This window comes from Bidens hawaiensis, unplaced genomic scaffold, assembly GCF_021521415.1.
Source record: "Bidens hawaiensis isolate Kalapana, Puna unplaced genomic scaffold, B.hawaiensis_p1.1 tig00016936_1, whole genome shotgun sequence".
In the NCBI taxonomy this organism is placed as follows: Eukaryota; Viridiplantae; Streptophyta; class Magnoliopsida; order Asterales; family Asteraceae; genus Bidens; species Bidens hawaiensis.
Window position 1 is genome coordinate 81,750 of NW_027492563.1, and position 19,654 is coordinate 101,403.

Consider the following 19,654-nt stretch of genomic DNA (forward strand, 5'->3'; position numbering starts at 1 on the left):
TACCTGCTTACAACCTGTTTCTTTATGTCATAATACAGCTGAACATGGATCTAAGTGACTGTCACTTAATTAGTATGATTCCTGTTCGGATCTTTTCTATAACAGGTAAGTCCCTGTCAGACTGAAATTTGATCCTGTGTATTCTATCTCAAAGTTTGATTTTACTTATGTCGAATTATGGTTTAATACCTGGTTACTTGGTCGTTGATCATATTTATTTTAACGCTTTAAAGGAAGTTTTAAAAGTTAATGGCATAATGTTCAATTTATAAGGGCTTGTTGTGTAACTTTTAATATAAGCGAAGTTGTGAAATTATAGGCGAACTTATTAAACAGGCGAAGTTAAGGGGTAAGCGAAGTTAACCCTAACTTCGCCTGTAAAATATTGAAGGTATATAAAGAAGTCTTATAGTCAAACTCTTTTTACTTTTACTTTTCATAAACCAACGAACTTATCTCAGAAACCTCGGCGAAGTTATTTTTCGATTCAATCTTTGTTATCTTTCACAAATACCAATCTGATTTAAAGGTGTGTAGTGTCGTCATATCTTATAATCTATGTCATGACGTTAATCAGAGGTCGTTTCGACCCGACTTGTGACCCCGTTCATTCAAACCCTTAACACCTGCTTTTCATACTTATTTTCACGTGGTCGTAATCATATTGATCGTCTAGATCTCCATGAAATCATGTGTTTAATAGTCCACAATCATCAAATTATCCAATTTCACCTCGTTTGGCCGTCTATACTGTTGCCGCTTCAGATTCAGGCGAAGTTACAGTTTAGGCGAAGTTATCATTAACTTCGCCTAAGGTTTAACTTCGCCTGATAGTTAATTATTTAACAGTATATGAGTCGAAGTTGTGGTTAGGCGAAGTTACCATTAACTTCGCCTGGCCCTTTTTTTTTAATTAACATTTATCAGGCGAAGTTAAAGTTAAGGCGAAGTTATTACCAACTTCGCCCCACCCCTAACTTCGCCTATACAGAATAACTCATAACTTCGCTCATGGTGATAGGCGAACTTGTGATTTGACTTGACGATTCTCTAACTTAAACCGTTTGTAGTGCAGATATGGCAGCTGTAGCGGGAGCAGGTGGTGCAGGTGGTGACGAAGGAGGAGATAACAATAGGCAGTTTTTTCCCGGGGCATAACATGTACATAACTTTGGACCCGGATGCGAGCGGTGTTGATGATTTCCGTGAAATCATCACGTTTCTTATCCGCTCGCGTATCTTCCACGCTATTACTACAACACTGCCTATCTCTTTGCCAAACATAGAAGATTTCTGGCAGACAGTTAAATATGATTGTCGAGTCGAGCCCCCGGTTATGCGTGCAACGGTTAACAATCAGGTAGTGCAGTTCTCGTCTGAGCAGATCAGGGTGGCCTTGCAATTTGGAGATTAAACGAGAGACGACCCTACAGACTTCGTGGCTCCATTCAGAGATGGTGCTTTTCTGAGAATGGGCTATTCTGGTCCTTTGGGAGATACTTAGAGACGCAAGGGGTTTTTATTAGACCAATGGCGCTTTCTCATGCACGTGATGATCGTGTGTATGTCGGGTAGAAAGGCCGGTACAGATGGAATGGGTGCGACGATGCAGTCGGTGATGACAGCACTGACTTACAATAAGCGTTATAGCTTTAGTCAGATGGTGTTCTACGAGATAGACCGTCAAAGACGAGCGGTGGCGCGTGAGAGATTCCTGATGTATCCAAGATTCCTTCAAATGATCTTGAATCACGTTGCTCCCACGTTACCTCAGCGCCGCCCGATTAGATATGTGGAGAGTGTAAGCAAGAGAATCTTCGCTCAGTGTAGATCATCAAGTGCAAGAGGTAAACCTGAGCTCCGTCCTCGACATACTCCGTTGTTTGGGTATTTGATCAATCCAGAGTATGTTGCAGCTCGTGGGGACGAGTTTCGGGATCATGCTCCACAACAGGCTGAAGCACCTCAACCACCACCTGTGGTTCAGCAAGCTTTACCTGCTGCTCCTGTTATGGCACCGGAGGAAAATGTAGACCTTGAAGCTGCGTTTGGCGGTCAAGGATTCTTTGATATGGAACGTGTTGATCCAGAGGAAGAGGTACAGGTCTCGGTTGCCCGGGTTTCTAGTGTGGATGTGTCAGTGGCAGCTACGACGGAGGCTGATTCTGATTCCTCAGATGATGATGTGGCTGAAGCTAGACAAATTTTGATCTCTCAAGAAAGAATTCATGGGAAGAGGAAGAGAGACACCGATGACAGTGATTCGGACTTTGAGGAAGATTTGCATCGGTTGGTCCGTAGATCGAGAAGGGAAAGGGCAGGTGCAGGTTCGGGAGCTGGTGAGAGCTCAAGGGTGGTTCTTTTCACTCCACCCGCACTGTCTGGTATGACTAGGGTCCCTTCATCATTGACTGTTACAGGGCCGATCACCTCGGGTGTTCCCGTGTTGACTACCTCATCTTCTTTCGGCATCCCACCCACTACATTCCAGCTCTCGGCTCCGGAGATTGTGTCCTTGCCACCTCCATTTCTTACTCCATCGGAGGTCGTAGCAAGGTTTGTTGAGTCGACAGTTGTTGCCACTGCAGGGTTGTCGGTTACGATACCACCTGCGGTTACGTTTCCACCTGTTTCTGAGGTGCCAGTTACATTGGGAATCCCTCCTCCGTACGCTCAAGACATATCACATATGAGGTTTGATTTCGATGCAACCTTATCCGACTCGGAAAGAATAGCAGCGCTTGAAAGGGTCATGGCAGAACAATCAAGGGTAAATCTAATCCAGACTCATACTATTCAGCGCCTCGTTGCGGAGAATCAAATTCAGTCATCCCTCCTGATCGAGCATGGTAAAATATTTGATGCCTTGAAACAGTTCTTGGCATCTCAGGGGGAGACGAGCTGTAAGGGTGACGAGCTGAGGACGAAGAAGCATAACGATCGAGACGATGATCCCAATGCATCGAAAGATGCAGGTGGAGAGTTGCCAAGAACTGAACAAGCTCTTGGGGCTTCCACATCTCAGGGGGAGTCAACGAGTGCAGCTGGTGGTTCAGGGGGTGATGATGTGGTGGTTGTGGATGCTGAGGATGATGATGTTATAGGTGATGACGATGTGTTATCGTTGGAAGAGATCGTGAATGACAATGAAGTTGAAGAAGGAGAGATTGTGGAGGAGAACATTGAGCATGAAATTCTGGCAGTTGAAAAGTCAGATCTGGGTCAAAATACGGAATGTGATGAGACTGATTGGGAGGAGCAGCCAAGATGGAAAGAAGGCTACGCTCAGTGGTTCGTAAAGACTAAGAAACCGGCGGTCCCTACTATGTTCAAGAAAAGTTACAACATCAAGGGTTATGCTGAAGCGAAAAAGGGGATTATTTGCTGGTTATATGATGAGCAGTTGAGGCGCTTTGTGATTAAACGGTATGATGGGGTTCAGTATTTCAAGAGGTTGTTGAGATCGTTGAATACGTTGCCTAAGTGTGAAGTGAAGGACTTAGCCAGGTTGGGGTTGATAAACAGGAGTGATGATAACATGGCTAGGATCATTGGGAAGATAGTCTGGAAGGAAAGCATAAAGGAGAAAAAGTTCGAGCTGTTAAAACCGCAGAAAGGAAAGCTCATTGAAGACAAAGATAGAGGAATGAGAGCAGATGGGAAGCCTTGGATGATAATGAAGTATAAGCCGATCCGGTGTCTAAAAGAAGTGCCGATGAAACAAATGCCCAAGGATGTGCTCAAGGATCTGAAATGGTGGTACATTGATAGTGAGACGGCTGAAGCGGTGATGGAGGATGAAGATGAACAGGAGCTGATGAGAGTGTATGATCCAATGCATTTAGTGAATTTGTCTCAAGCTGATCTGCAGGTGCTAAATGAGAAAAAGATATTTTATATTCCTGCCTGGAAAGAAGAAGCAAAGAAATATCAAAGAGTCATTTCAGTTTGCGTACGAGAAGGCGTTCAAGCTTGAAGATGGAAGATACAAGATTTTTGGGATTACGAGACATGTGTTTGAAGATAGAGATATGAAGCTACTGCCAAGGGGGAGTCTGTTGGTACATGATGTCAGTAGTTCAGTATCGAGTGTCTGTAATAGTGTTAGTTGGTTTTGTTATGAGTTGATTAATGTGTTTAACAAGTTCGCTCATCGTAGGCGAACTTGTGGTTTAAGCGAAGTTACTGACAACTTCGCCTAACATGTTAGGCGAAGTTGTCGTATGATATATGTGTTTAGCTGCGGCTAGGTTTGCAATAAGTTTGTTAAGTACGTGTAATCAGTGATTGACAGATCACGAGTTATTAGTTGCAATACAACGTGTTCTTTGGTTATTGTAACGTGTGTTTGCTTGTGTTTAACGTATATCAATTCTACGCTCGTATCGTCTTACGTAGGGATTCCGCACCTACGTAGAACGAGATATTTCCGTGTAGATCCGGCTGGGAACCTACAATATATATATAGGTATATATATATATATATATATATATGTATCGTATAAGGTCATTAGAGAGTTGACGAATTATGAAGTTGGGTGGTTGTTAGTAGGTTACATGGTTTGCATTCCAATCATCTTGTAATTGATTATTGAGGGCTTATGCTGTGACATTCATTACTTTTCAAACCAGAAAATTTAACCCGTTTTAAATTTTCCCTTTTACTTATATATACGTGTATAAATATAAATATATATATTTTAAGTGTCGTTTTATTTATTTTTTATTATGTTCAATAACTGACCCGTTTTGTCATTTCAATGTATTTTTTTTGTTTTTTTTTGTGATTTATCAATTTATATCAATTTCAATTGTTTTAAAGTTCGTATTCGTTCACTTTATATTTGTATTGTACAATTAATGAATCTCCTAGCCATAACAGTTTATAAAATAATCAAAGTTTCAAACTATATTAGTATAAAACGTAAACAATTCAAAGATATTAAAGTATATGAAGTTATAATCTAGTATATATATTTACAAAGTCTAAGGTTCATTGTGTAAGTAAATTTTAAAATCAATTTATATATGTTTATAAAGTCCAGGGTTTAAAGTGTAAATTTAATTTAAATTATAATATAATAATAATAGCAATCACCCAGCCCTTCCCGTTCCTCCTTATCGTTTTTCCGACAATCCTCCCGGCGGCTAGATTCCAGTGCCGGTAATTCTTAAAACAACGTTTTACGCTTCGTTTAACTCATTAGATCTTCTTAATTGACTTTTCTTTAACGTCAAGCAATAATACGTGATTTATTTCGTCATTTAACAACCCATTAACTCGTATTAATTTCTTAACCGTCGGAATATATTAATATCTCTAATAACTCGAATTAAACACCAAACGTTCGAATTAGCACCATAAATAGGATCCTAATCTTCAACTAAACTCTTTCCAAACATCAATATACACTAACATACTCTCTGTAATCAGTAACTAGTTCGTTAAAGTTTGTTTTCTAGATAGTATGGTTCTCCGTCACTGCATAACAATTTCACGTAATAATTATATGTTTTTTAATCATTTTAAGCCGATAATCAAAACCCCTAACAATGTTTAAGCAAACATTGAACCAAATGAAGTAATTGAAACCTAGGCTTGTAAATACCTTAAACAGCAGATCTGATATATATTATAATCTCTAAACAGATCTAGTTCATGATGCTCCTATACGATTATGTATTATTGTTATATCTATATTAGTATTGATTGTATATATGTGTACGTATAATATTAAGATGAAGATTGAGTAAACAATTGGACAAAGGTTCGATAATATTAACTCAAATTCTTAAATTAAACAGTGGAGACTACCACTATATATAGAAGACGGGTTTGATTCGTTAACATTCCATAACGAATTAGACATCGTCTTTGATACAATACATTTAATGAAATAAACATTAACGAAACACCCACTGATTCGTTAAACATCCTTAATGAATCAGGAGGGAATATAACTTAAGGGTTAGTTCTTTAAGAAACAAGATAAGATATAAATATCTTTTACATTAATTAAAGGATAAATACATTAACGATAAATACAAAGACTCGAGACGCAAAACCGTGCACTAACAGACAAGTGGATGGGAATTTGTGGTTTAAAATATTTAAATCCGTTGTTCACCTCGAACAACAAGTGTTGGTGAAACCTACTTGCATGGTGATTCTCGCAACGGTCAATAAATGGACGATATGCCAGAGTACATACGTCCCATCTTGGTAATGAGAGAACATCAGACATCTTTTCATTGTACTGAATGCCCTTCTCCCATTTGATAATACATAACTTTAAATCAGAATCAAAAAAGCCAAGAAATAATATCACCTTGTACTTTAGACACGACCTTGAAAGATGTCATCTGATTTTCTTTGGCACGTGCGATGGCTTCTACCTTCAATTCATGATCAACGTACCGATGTGCTTCAATAATCTTACGAGCCCTCGTGTCTCGATGAGAAAACCAACTCTGAATATCTGCAATGGACAGACCGATCTTTGAGTCGAATCATGTATCAACAACGTCCTTTCCCTTGGAAGTCTTCTCCAGCTGATCTTCTGCTGCTTTGACTGTTTCCTCAGTAAATATTGGAGCACCCTATTCAACATTGGTTTGTTGAAACAGATCAGGGTATTCCTCATCCTCATAAATAAAAACGGTACTCATCTCGACATTCGGATAATTTAAGATCTCTTCATCATTCATAACCTCAACGTCCTCCTTAGCCTCCAACACGGTTAATTTGTCATCATTCAGACCAAGCAGAATAGCAATCTGCTCTCGTGTTAGTGACTTTTCAACAAACTGTCCAAATTCAATCTCATTCGCATTCACAATACTTCTAACCATCCACTCAGTATCAAAAAAATTACCGTATCGGCCTTGATCATCTCAATCAGTTTGGCAGCCATATAATCTTGATAAGTAATAATTTGTTTGCCTGAATCATCAGCAGCACTTGTACCCGCACCAGAGGACGAGCCATGAGCTTGTTGTGGCTCACTTCCTCCAGCACCCGACGCATCTGGATTTTCATCATCATTCTTGAGCTTCTTAAGCTCATCATCTTTGCACGTAAGTTGCAAAATGAGACCTTCTTGTTCTTTTATTTTCACCCCCTGAGACTCAACAATCTCACGAAGGGCCTTTGTTTCCTTTTGACAGAATGATACATAACTTAAAAGCTTCTTTTGATTTTCCATCATGCATTCTTGATTCATTCAATAAACTAACATTTGATTTTCAAACAAATGAAGGAGACTCGACACCATACCCATTTGCTGATCATGAGTCATAGCATGGAATGAAGCAGGGACAGGTTGAACTTGACCTTGAGGTCGGTTAAGCCTCAAAAATGAGAAGTCCATTGATGGCAGAGGTATCATCATCGGAGTAGGAGAAATCACCGACGTGATAGTCGAAGGCCTTGGTATTGTAGATAAACCTGATTGAGGAATCATACCAAGCCATGGATCTGTCGTAAGCATGGTCGTCAATGTAAGATTCGGGGTGCTAGTAGTAATCGGAACCACCGGTCTTTGAGGAATAGACGGCCTTGGAGGTTGAACTCAAAATGAGATGCCAGCGCCAGCCGACACTCGACGCTTAGACGATCCTTCTTTCACCAACCCTTTCCCTTTGAGGAATAGTTGGTTTCCCTTTCAACGCATAGCCACATGTGTTGGTTCATCATCTTCACCGGTACACGCTTCATTGTCTTCAGCGGTTTTACCTTAAGCACCAATGTCTTCCAACCTGTCCTTGGGTCAATCTCTTTGAGTCTCTTACGGATTGGAATCTGTGGTTTGAAAAATTTGAACCGGTGGTTTACTTCAAACAGCAGATGTGGTGAAACCAACTAGCCTGTGTATTCCCACCCAGATTATTAAACGGACGATACGCCAAAGTGCGCACATCCCATCTCGGTAATGAGAGAACGTCAGACATCCTTTCGTAATTCTGGATGCCTTTCTCCCATTTAACAATGCATACTTTTAATTCAGAATCGTAAAGCCAAGAAACGATGTCACCTTGTACTTTTGACACCGCCTTAAAAGTAGTCTTTTGATTAGCTTTGGCGCGTGCTATGGCTTCTCGTGATTCTTTATCAACGTACCTGTGTGCATTGATAATCTTACCAATCCTGTTGTCTTGATGAGCAAACCAGCTATGAATGTCAGCCCAGGATGGATCAATCTTCGGGTCGAATCTTCTGTCAACAAAGTCAGCAACTTGTTTACCCTTAGATGTCTTTTCGAGATAATCTTCTGCTTCTTTTACAATCTATTCATTAAATATAGGAGCACCGTGATCAACATTTGTGTGTTGAAACAAGTCAGGATACTCGTCAACAGTCACATCTTCCACCTCAATTTCTTCATCCTCATAAGTAAAATCTGTCCTCAACTCCACAATAGGATCATTTAGAATCTCGTCATTATTTATTATCTCAGCATCAGGCTCAGTCTCTAACACGGTCATTTCTTCTTCATTTAGACCAAGCAAGATCGCAATCTGCTCTCGTGTCAGTGACTTGTCAACAAACTGCCCCACTGCTATCTCATCAGCATTCACCATGCTCCTAATCACCCCCTTATCATCCATAAATATAACCGTATCCGCCTCAATCATCTCAATTGGTTTGGCAGCCGAATGATCTTGATAAACAATGATCTGTTTGCCCAAATCATCAACTGAACTCGTACCCGCACCAGAAGCTGGGTCGTGAGTTTTTTAGGCTCACCACCAGCACCAGACTCATCAGGATCTTCCTCATCATTCTTGATCTTCTTTAAAGAATCATCTTTGCAAGTTAATTTCAAGATCAGATCCTCTTGTTCTTTAAGTTTCACCCCCTGAGACTCAACAATCTCACGTAGGGCTTTTGTTTCTTTTAGATAGAAAGAAACATAACTTATAAGCTTCTTCTGGTTCTCCATCAGACGTTCTTGGTTCATATGATCAGCAGACATCTGATTTTCATACATATGAAGGAGATTCAATAACATGTCTGTCTGACGGTTCGGTGGCATAGCTTACAAAGATGGATGAACAGGCTGGATTGGTCCCTGAGGCCTTGTAATTCTTATAAATGAAAGATCACTAGGTGGAGGAGGCCTCATTGACGGTGTTGGAGGAACAGTAGATGGTGTAGCAAAAGGCATCGGTATCTCAGTTAAGGCCATCTGTGGAATCATACCCAACAGCTCAAGAGGTACCATCGTCGTTGTCAATGTAAGCGCCGGAGTGCTAGTAGTAGTTGGCACAACCGGGCGTTGAGGAATTGCAGGACGAGGCGGTGGAACACCAATAATTACACCAGCTCAAGCTGATGCCCGTCTCTTTGCTGGAGCCTCAGAAGCTGGTGCTTTACCTTTTTGTTTCCATTCACGTTGAGCTGCAATGGTAGCAGCCAACGTAGCTTCAACGGCACCCTGTTGTTCTCTCAGAGCTGCGTCACCATTACAATCATTTCCACCTCCATTACCACCATCATCTCCATCATCTCCATCGTTCCAACCTTCTCCTCCCTCACGCTCAGTATCCGAGTCATCATGGATCCAGCGATCCTCGGGAGGACATTCATAAGCAAGGTTAATGATATGACTAATCATCCGTTTGTCTCGTGGCCGCTCCTTATGATAAATCGTCATTCTACACACCGTGTCAGCTTTCATGTGTTCTACATCAAGGACATCATTCACTAACGTTCGATCAATCACCAGGTTTAGAATAAGATCTTGAATTATCAGCTGTAGAAATCGGGGATACATCAAGAACTTCTTCTTCTGAGCTGTCTGCTGAACTTGTTCTTTCAGATGATCGAAAACCATTTCCGAGTAGTTGAATGGCTTGTTGAGAATAAGAGCCACAAAATCTGATTGCACACGGCTTCTGCATTGGTTAAATCTGTTGGAATTTCGTATGCCCGAGACACTTATTTAGATTAATGTGGCTAACTGTGCTTGATCCAAGTCGGGTCATACCCAATAACGAGCTAGATAGACACCGGATTGTATTTGTTTAAGATATGATCTTTAAACGAATACCGAACACAAAGTTTAGGAAATCGGTTTTTCTGAAAAATTGCACTTGAAAGATTAAAATAAATAATTTGGATTATTTATTTATTTAATTATTTAATTGGTTAAATAATTAAGAAAAGATTATAAAATAGTTTTATAATAGTGTAGGCTAGTTTTATATATATATATATATATATAAATGAAACAAAAAAAAAAAAAAAAAAAAAAAACAAGAGAGAGTGTGGCCGGTTGGGTGGGACCCACCACCACCCCAACAAACCAATATTGTGTTGTGACTCTTGGACATTTTTTTTGATATAAACACCCACTAGCTACACATGCAAACTTGTCTTGTCTTTCAAATTGAAGTGCAATAAAAAACTCTCCTCTCTCCCTCTCCCTAAGGTTCGGCCGAAACAAGGAAAGGAAGGAGGGCTCGGGTGGTCGGTTTCTCGTGTTCTCGTCCTAACACTCGTCCGGTGTTGCTCGTGGGTATCACCTCTTGAGGCATCCTACTCTTGGAGGCTAGCCCATCTTCCTCTTCATATCATCCTACTCTTTTGAGGTAAAAGAGTTATTATATTTTACATATTGTTAGCCTATTGTTCTTGTAGATTGATCCTATTTCGGGTTTTAGCCTTGTTACATATTGGTATGTTTCATAAAATTAACAATAGGTTGTAAATATTATCATGCTTCCGTTGCTAGATTAGTGAAAATGTTTCAACTAATACTCTAAAATAGATGCTAAAACCCAACAATTGGCATCAAGAGCCGGTTACAAGGACATAGGTTTACTTTTAGTTTTTCCCCTTTGGTTTTATAAAATTAACATGCATGAGATTTTATAAAACCCAAGATCTTAACATATGGATGTTAAAGTTCAAAAAAAAAAAAAAAAAAAAAAAAATTTGTTTTTTTGGCCAAATGGGCCGAAACCCATTTGGGCCGTGAGGTTAAAATGGGCCGAAGCCCTTTGGGCCGGCGTTTTTTTTTTAATTGGGCCGAAGCCCAATAACTTTTGTTGGGCCGAAGCCCAATAACAACCGTGAGGGGTTTTTTTTTAGTCTTTAAATATATATTTGGATATGTATTTATTTGTAAGTTAGTCCCCAAACCGAGCCTAGACCGATGTGGATGTTGTGATTGTGTGTTGTGATTTATCTATATTATTACTCATTTGGAATGTAATAGTAATTATGGCTTGTATTTATTTTTACAAATGGTTGTAATAGTAAATAGGTTGTTTGTAATTTTCTTTATTTTAGACCAAATGTATTAGGATATATTTGTTGTAAATTGAAGAATTACAAGATTTTGGTGGATTGGGCCTATTGGGCTTATTTGGGTTAATTGGGCCTCACAAGCCGATTTGGGATTCAAAGCCCATTAAAGCCCAAATTTACCTTTTAGGCCCAAGGAAGCTTATGGAAGTCCAAGGCCCACTAAAAAGCCCAAGTTGAAATCACAACAAATTAAAGAGGAGACACTTGTAGCATTGGATGCAAGATCAAGTGGGAGCATATCACTCATCCTTGTGTCATGTTATGTCCCTTAGGATAAGACTAGGACACACACTTGTTTCGGCCAACAAGTGTGGTCCGCTTAGAGGCTCGTGTTTATGGTTGACCTTATGGTGTTTGTATGCTTGTTTGATTGTGTTTGAATGGTAGATATAGGATATCAATCCGTCACATAGATCTTATAAAACAAACATATAAAATGGGTTCTAATAATTATTGGTAATTGACGTGACACGTAGTATTTATAAAATAATTAAATAGCCGTCTCACGCCTATAATAAAAATGGTTTTATTATAATTAGAACCGGTGAAAATCGTTTTCATTTAACCATGTTACTAAATGCATGTTAGAACATGGTAAATAAGTTTCCTAAATCTAGAATATTGGAAAACTTAAAATCCCTTTTTCTTAATTACCAAGGAAACAAGTCTAAACACCATCCTTTTGTATAACACTTAACGTATTAGGGAACTTTAAATGGGATAAAGGTCACCTAACCATTTCAAGCAAACTAATATACTTAGGGTAATATTAACATATTTGTGGGATAAAGGTCACCTAACCACTTGTATGTTAATCTTACATGTTTATGCAAGTAGGACGACTTGAATTGGAAACCATGTGATAAAGGTCACCTAAGCATGGGATCCAATGGTGTTGATGGGATAAACATGCCAACACGAAATAAGGATTTCGAATGGTCCCATACCTCTAGAAGTTGCAAAGGGTTGCAATTGTCAAGGTTGACTACCTTGTTAAATCAAATGACGGGATAAAGGTCACCTAACCGAAATTTGATTTATCGTTGGATTCTAGAATTTAATTATTATTTAAAATGTGGTATAAAAGGGTATTAATAATTAAAATTGTTTATAATACTAAAATAGAACTTTGTTAAATTTTGTAGATGGCCGCTAACAATGCAAACACCTCTACCCATAACACCCGTAACCTATCCTTAAGAACCATCCTTGAAAAGGATCGTCTAAACCATAATAACTTTATGGATTGGTATCGCAACTTGAGAATAGTTCTCAAGCAAGAAGAGATATCATATGTCTTAGACGATCCCATTCCCGACGAGCCTAACGTGGAAGATGAGGAGGCTTATAACGATTGGGTCACGTACACCAAAGATTCGGTACAAGCCTCTTGCCTCATGTTAGCAACTATGATTCCCGAAATCCAAAAGGATTTCGAGCATCATGGGGCATACGACATGATAACTCAATTGAAGGAAATGTTCCTTCAACAAGCTAGAGCGGAACGTTTCGAAACGGTTCGAGCGTTTCATGCATGTCGTATGGAGGAAACCCAAAGCGTCTCATCTTATGTCCTAAAGATGAAAAGCTACATTGAAAAGCTTAATAGGTTGAATTGTCCCGTGTCTAATGAGTTGGCTACGGATTTGATCCTCAACTCATTAACCAAAAGGTTTGAAACTTTTGTCATGAATTATAACATGAATGGATGGGACAAAAGCATTGGTGAGCTTCACGCAATGCTAAGAACGGCCGAAGCGGGAATGGGTAAAAGGGTTTTACCCGTTCTAACAATCAATGAAGGCAAAAGGGGACATAACTTCAACCCCAAAGCAAGTGTTGCTAAGGGCAAGGGCCACGTCCAAGGAAAGGGAAAGAGGAAAGCCATCACGCCCTACAAACCGAAGGAAAAGAAGCAAAAGGTTGCAACGCAAGATCCATGCTTTGAGTGTGGAGAGATAGGTCATTGGAAAAGGAATTGTCCGACCTATCTCAAAGCGTTAAAAGATAAGAGGGATGCGGAGCAAACCTCAGGTATTATCTTTACTATATATGTTGAACTAAATGTTATTTCTTCAAATACATGGGTACTTGATACCGGATGTGGAACTCACATTTGCAATTTGTTGCAGGGGTTCAAAAGAAGTAAGCAACTCAACAAAGGGGACATTAGTCTCTTTATGGGCAATGGAGCAAGAGTTGAAGTCCAAGCTCAAGGAGACTACATGTTAAAGCTTCCAAGTGGTTTGGAAGTAATTTTGAAAAATGTTTTGTATGCTCCTAAGTTAAGGAGAAACATTATTTCCGTGTCCCTTTTAAAACAATGTGGCTTTGATCTTAAGTTTATTGATTATGATATTCATGTTTTGATGAATGGCATATTTTACTTTAAAGCTATACCCATGAATGGTATATATGAAATAGATCAAAGTGGTATGTCACATAGTAGTTCAATGTATAATGTCAACACCAAGAAACTCAAGAAGGACTTGGGTGATTCCTATCTTTGGCATTGTCGCCTTGGACATATAAGCAAGAATCGCATGCAAACTCTTCGCAAGAGTGGTATTCTAGAAACCAATGAGTTTGATTCATTTGATGTATGTGAATCTTGTTTACAAGGCAAAATGACAAAGCAACCCTTTAATAAAACTTTTGAAAGGTCAAAAGAATTATTAGGTATCATACATTCGGATGTATGTGGTCCTTTTAGACCAATGACTAGGAATGGTGAAAGATACTTCATTACCTTTATTGACGATTATAGTCGATATGGTTATGTGTACTTAATGAAACACAAAGATGAAGCTTTTGAAATGTTCAAAGACTTCAAAGCTGAAGTAGAAAGACAACTCAAAACAACAATCAAAGTACTTCGTAGTGATAGAGGAGGAGAATATCTAAGTGGTGTTTTTCAAGATCATCTTAAGAGTTGTGGAATTATTTCACAACTTACTCCACCTGGAACACCACAACATAATGGTGTGTCTGAAAGGAGAAATCGTACCCTATTAGATATGGTTCGATCAATGATGGCTAGAAGCACTTTACCTCTATCATTTTGGGGCTATGCTTTACTTTCCGCTGTTCGCATATTGAATATGGCTCCAACCAAGAAAGTGGAGAAGACACCTTTTGAAGTATGGCATGGAAAGGCTCCATCGCTATCATTCTTAAAAGTTTGGGGTTGTGAAGCTTATGTAAAGCAATACACCCCAAACAAATTAGAAGTCCGATCCACTAAGTGTATCTTTATAGGTTATCCTAAAGATGATTTAGGATATTACTTTTACGATCCTAGTGAGCAAAATGTTATTATTGCTCGAAAGGGTAAGTTCTTGGAAACTAAGTTCCTTGAGGAAGGAACTAATAGTAGAACAGTGAAATTTGATGAGGATCAAGAATCACAAGATGATACACAATTGGTTGATACTAGCACTCAACAAGAGGTTGTTGAAAGTGATCAAGTGGTTGATCAAAACACACAAAACGTTCGCAGATCTGGTAGAATTAGCAATCCACCTGAAAAATATGGATTTTTTGTAGAAGGTTGCTACGTGGTAGATTCGGATGAACCGACCACATACCGTGATGCAATGTCCAAGAATGATTGTGACAAATGGCTTGAAGCCATGAATGTTGAGATGCAATCCATGTATGACAACCGAGTTTGGGAATTGGTTGAACCACCACTCAACTCCAAAGCTGTTGGAAGTAAGTGGGTTTTCAAAAGGAAAACTGATATGCATGGAAACTTGGATACTTATAAAGCAAGACTTGTAGCTAAGGGTTTCACTCAAACTCAAGGGGTTGATTATGATGAAACTTTTTCGCCTGTGGCAATGCTTAAGTCTATTAGGATATTATTTGCCATAGCTGCACATTATGATTATGAAATCTGGCAAATGGATGTCAAGACCGCTTTCCTAAATGGATATCTTGAGGAAGATGTCTATATGGTTCAGCCTGAAGGTTTTGTCGATCCAAAACATCCTAATAAAGTATGCAAGTTAAAGAAATCAATCTATGGATTGAAACAAGCATCTAGAACTTGGAATCATCGTTTTGATGAAGAAATCAAAAGTTTTGGGTTCATCAAAAACGCTGATGAGGCTTGTGTGTATAAGAAAGCTAGTGGGAGTATAATTACCTTCTTAGTATTGTATGTCGATGACATTCTACTATTTGGAAATGACATTCCAACCATGGAAAGCGTTAAGGCTTGGCTTGGAAGTAGATTTTCCATCAAGGATCTTGGTGAAGCTGCCTATATTTTGGGAATAAAGATCTATAGGGATAGGTCAAGGCGCTTGATAGGTTTGAACCAAAGTACATACATTGATAAGATCTTGAAAAGGTTCAAGATGGAAAACTCCAAGAAAGGTTTTGTACCTATTCAAAGAGGGACCATATTGAGTTCAGCTCAATGTCCAAGCTCAAAGGGTGAGCAAGAGACGATGAAACAAATCCCATATGCTTCTGCTATAGGATCCATCATGTATGCGATGATATGTACTAGACCGGATGTGTCATGCGCTTTGAGCATGACAAGCAGATATCAACAGAATCCAGGAAACAGTCATTGGATGGCTGTTAAGAGCATATTGAAATACCTTAGGAGAACTAAGGATATGTTTCTGATATATGGATCTGGTGAGGAGGAACTCGCTATAAAAGGTTACACGGATGCGAGCTTCCAAACTGATCGAGATGATTCTCGATCACAGTCTGGGTATGTGTTCACTCTTAATGGAGGAGCTGTCTCTTGGAAGAGCTCAAAACAGGAAGTGGTAGCATTGTCCACTACAGAATCAGAATACATCGCCGCTTCATTGGCAGCTCAGGAAGCTGCATGGTTGAAGAAATTCATTACTGATCTAGGGGTGGTCTCTTCCATTCAAGACCCCCTAGAAATCTTTTGTGACAACGAGGGTGCGATTGCACAAATCAAGGAACCTCGTTCGCACCAAAAGACAAGGCACATAGAGCGGAGATTCAACTACATAAGGGATGAAGTTGAAAAAGGAAAGATATGTATTCGCAAAGTTGGAACTGATCAAAATCTTGCGGATCCATTCACGAAGCTCCTAGAAAGACCGAAACATGAGCGTCATGCGAGTGGCTTAGGACTCCGATATTCTAGTAATTGGATTTGATCTATTTTGTATTTACGTTTAAAAGACTTTTGTAATTTAACTCTTTTATATGATTATGGAATCTTGAGTTAAATTCTAATTTTGCATGTTTAATCCATGAATAAGTTATCTTATTCTAAAAGTCCGTAGTCGATCACATTTGTGGGAACAAATATGAAGCAAGACTATTATGAACTAGGATTGGTGGATATTCATAAGGAATGAATATGGAGCATAGGTTTGCTGCCAAGGTTCATAGATATTTGTGGGATACGAATATTGGACTGACCCGCTCTCAATATTACTACATGGAGTCAATGGACCTGATCATTAGTAATTTTGAGTAAAGGAGAATTTCATATTATCCTTAGACCTGAGATGTATACTGGGTCTTGATTTTCACCAAGTATTACACTTTGACTCTGCCCTTCGCTATTCGTAAAAGATGGTACATAAGGATGAACTCAGGTGGAGTATAAAGTGATAGTGAGAGGCGTATACAGTCAAGATGGAATTTGTTCCTCTTATGTGTTGAGAGTTTAGATGTCTAAGGCCTGATAAAGTTGAATTGTAAAGAGAATGATCGCCTATGTCTCTTAGATCCAACATGACATCTAGTAACAAAGGGATATAATGATTGATTCACCTAAATCATTTTCAAGTAGGGTACTTGGAGAGGATGATGTTATTGAATGACACTTCGTCAAACACATTAGGGGTGGTGGACCGAGTTAGGCGGGATTCACCACTAGCATTAATTATCTACGTATCTCGTTCAAGTGGGAGATTGTTGGAATTTCGTATGCCCGAGACACTTATTTAGATTAATGTGGCTAACTGTGCTTGATCCAAGTCGGGTCATACCCAATAACGAGCTAGATAGACACCGGATTGTATTTGTTTAAGATATGATCTTTAAACGAATACCGAACACAAAGTTTAGGAAATCGGTTTTTCTGAAAAATTGCACTTGAAAGATTAAAATAAATAATTTGGATTATTTATTTATTTAATTATTTAATTGGTTAAATAATTAAGAAAAGATTATAAAATAGTTTTATAATAGTGTAGGCTAGTTTTATATATATATATATATATATAAATGAAACAAAAAAAAAAAAAAAAAAAAAAAACAAGAGAGAGTGTGGCCGGTTGGGTGGGACCCACCACCACCCCCAACAAACCAATATTGTGTTGTGACTCTTGGACATTTTTTTTGATATAAACACCCACTAGCTACACATGCAAACTTGTCTTGTCTTTCAAATTGAAGTGCAATAAAAAACTCTCCTCTCTCCCTCTCCCTAAGGTTCGGCCGAAACAAGGAAAGGAAGGAGGGCTCGGGTGGTCGGTTTCTCGTGTTCTCGTCCTAACACTCGTCCGGTGTTGCTCGTGGGTATCACCTCTTGAGGCATCCTACTCTTGGAGGCTAGCCCATCTTCCTCTTCATATCATCCTACTCTTTTGAGGTAAAAGAGTTATTATATTTTACATATTGTTAGCCTATTGTTCTTGTAGATTGATCCTATTTCGGGTTTTAGCCTTGTTACATATTGGTATGTTTCATAAAATTAACAATAGGTTGTAAATATTATCATGCTTCCGTTGCTAGATTAGTGAAAATGTTTCAACTAATACTCTAAAATAGATGCTAAAACCCAACAAAATCCACCATGACGGCCACTCATACAGTGAATCAAGACGTGTAGAAGATACTTGTATGGTGGGCATAATCCATTCTTGTTCAACATTGATTCATCAATACCCCCAACGTAACGTAAACGATTAAACAAATCCTTGATCACCTGCTTGTCAAATTCACTTGGGTTGTCATCATTGTCACCAAAACGAAGCACACGGCGAACCACTTTCGCATCAATTGTAATAACAGTTCGATTTATCGTGGCTCGAATGTGATTCTCCACCTCAACATACTCAGCAGTATCCCAAAGCTGCCTAATAATGCTCAGATAAACTTTAGGTCGAGCAGTGATTGGATAATGTATCACTGAACGTCTTAAGAATGTCAACATGTCTCCAAACTCAGCAACATCAGCAACATCTTGATAAAAATAAGCCCATATGTTGTGCTTTGTGTTATATGGTTATAAAATAACTTCTTCCTGTTGTGCTTGAGGTGGTTGTTCTTGTGGTGGTTGTTCTTGATGCCTTTGATCAACAGCCGGTGGATCTTGATTCAATTGATCAGCCATTTTACTGAATAGAGTTTAAGCGAGCATAAGTATTTGTGGAGATATAATTAAAAGTTAGCATTTATATATATATATATATATATATATATATATATATATATATATATATATATATATATATATCTATTTATCTCTAGATGGCGTGTTTAATTTTATATGTCGTGAGTAATCAAAATATTTACGCGTTTAGATGGTTGGAATAATTTATTAAATTTCAAAAGGTAATTAATTTTAATTAAATAAGAAAATGTCATTCGTGTGATTATCACTCTGATTCGTTATCAATCTGTAACGAATCAAGTGATTCGCTATCATGTAAATAGGTTAACGAAATAGCCTTAGCGAATTACTATTAAAGGAACGAACTAGAGTCTAGTTAGTTATGATTTGATGAATCTACCTCTGATTCGTTAGAATAATTATATTCTAAGCTAATTCGTTTGAATCTTTAACGAATTGAACACGAAAGAGTTCCAATTCGCTAAAGTTAACGAATGGCAAGAATAGCTTAATATTTGACTGTCCTGGTCAAAGTCAATATTACATAAGAACACTCATGGTCAACATGATAAATCCAGATTCAATTATCCCATACTTATCGTTGAGTAATCGAATCCATAGGTTTAGCCAACTTGGAATTACAATACTAAGCACATGGTGTTGAGATTGAGGCTGAACACCTTGAAATAAATAAGAATACCCGGAGAGTTAAACAGAGCCTAAAATCCCGAACACATACACATTCAATCAACCCAGCAAAAAATAATTAACCTTTTATTAAAATCTACCCAAGGTCTCGGAACCACATTTCGACAAAATGAAATCAAAATAAACTATAATAACACAGTATGATGTCGATTAAGAAAAGATTCAGAAACTCGTAAAACACCAATAACAAAATTGCATAATTAACCTATCAAAACAGTGTCATTTTTGACGTAAAACACAAAGATGTTCTTTTCTATACCTTAGCAACACAATGGAATACCCGA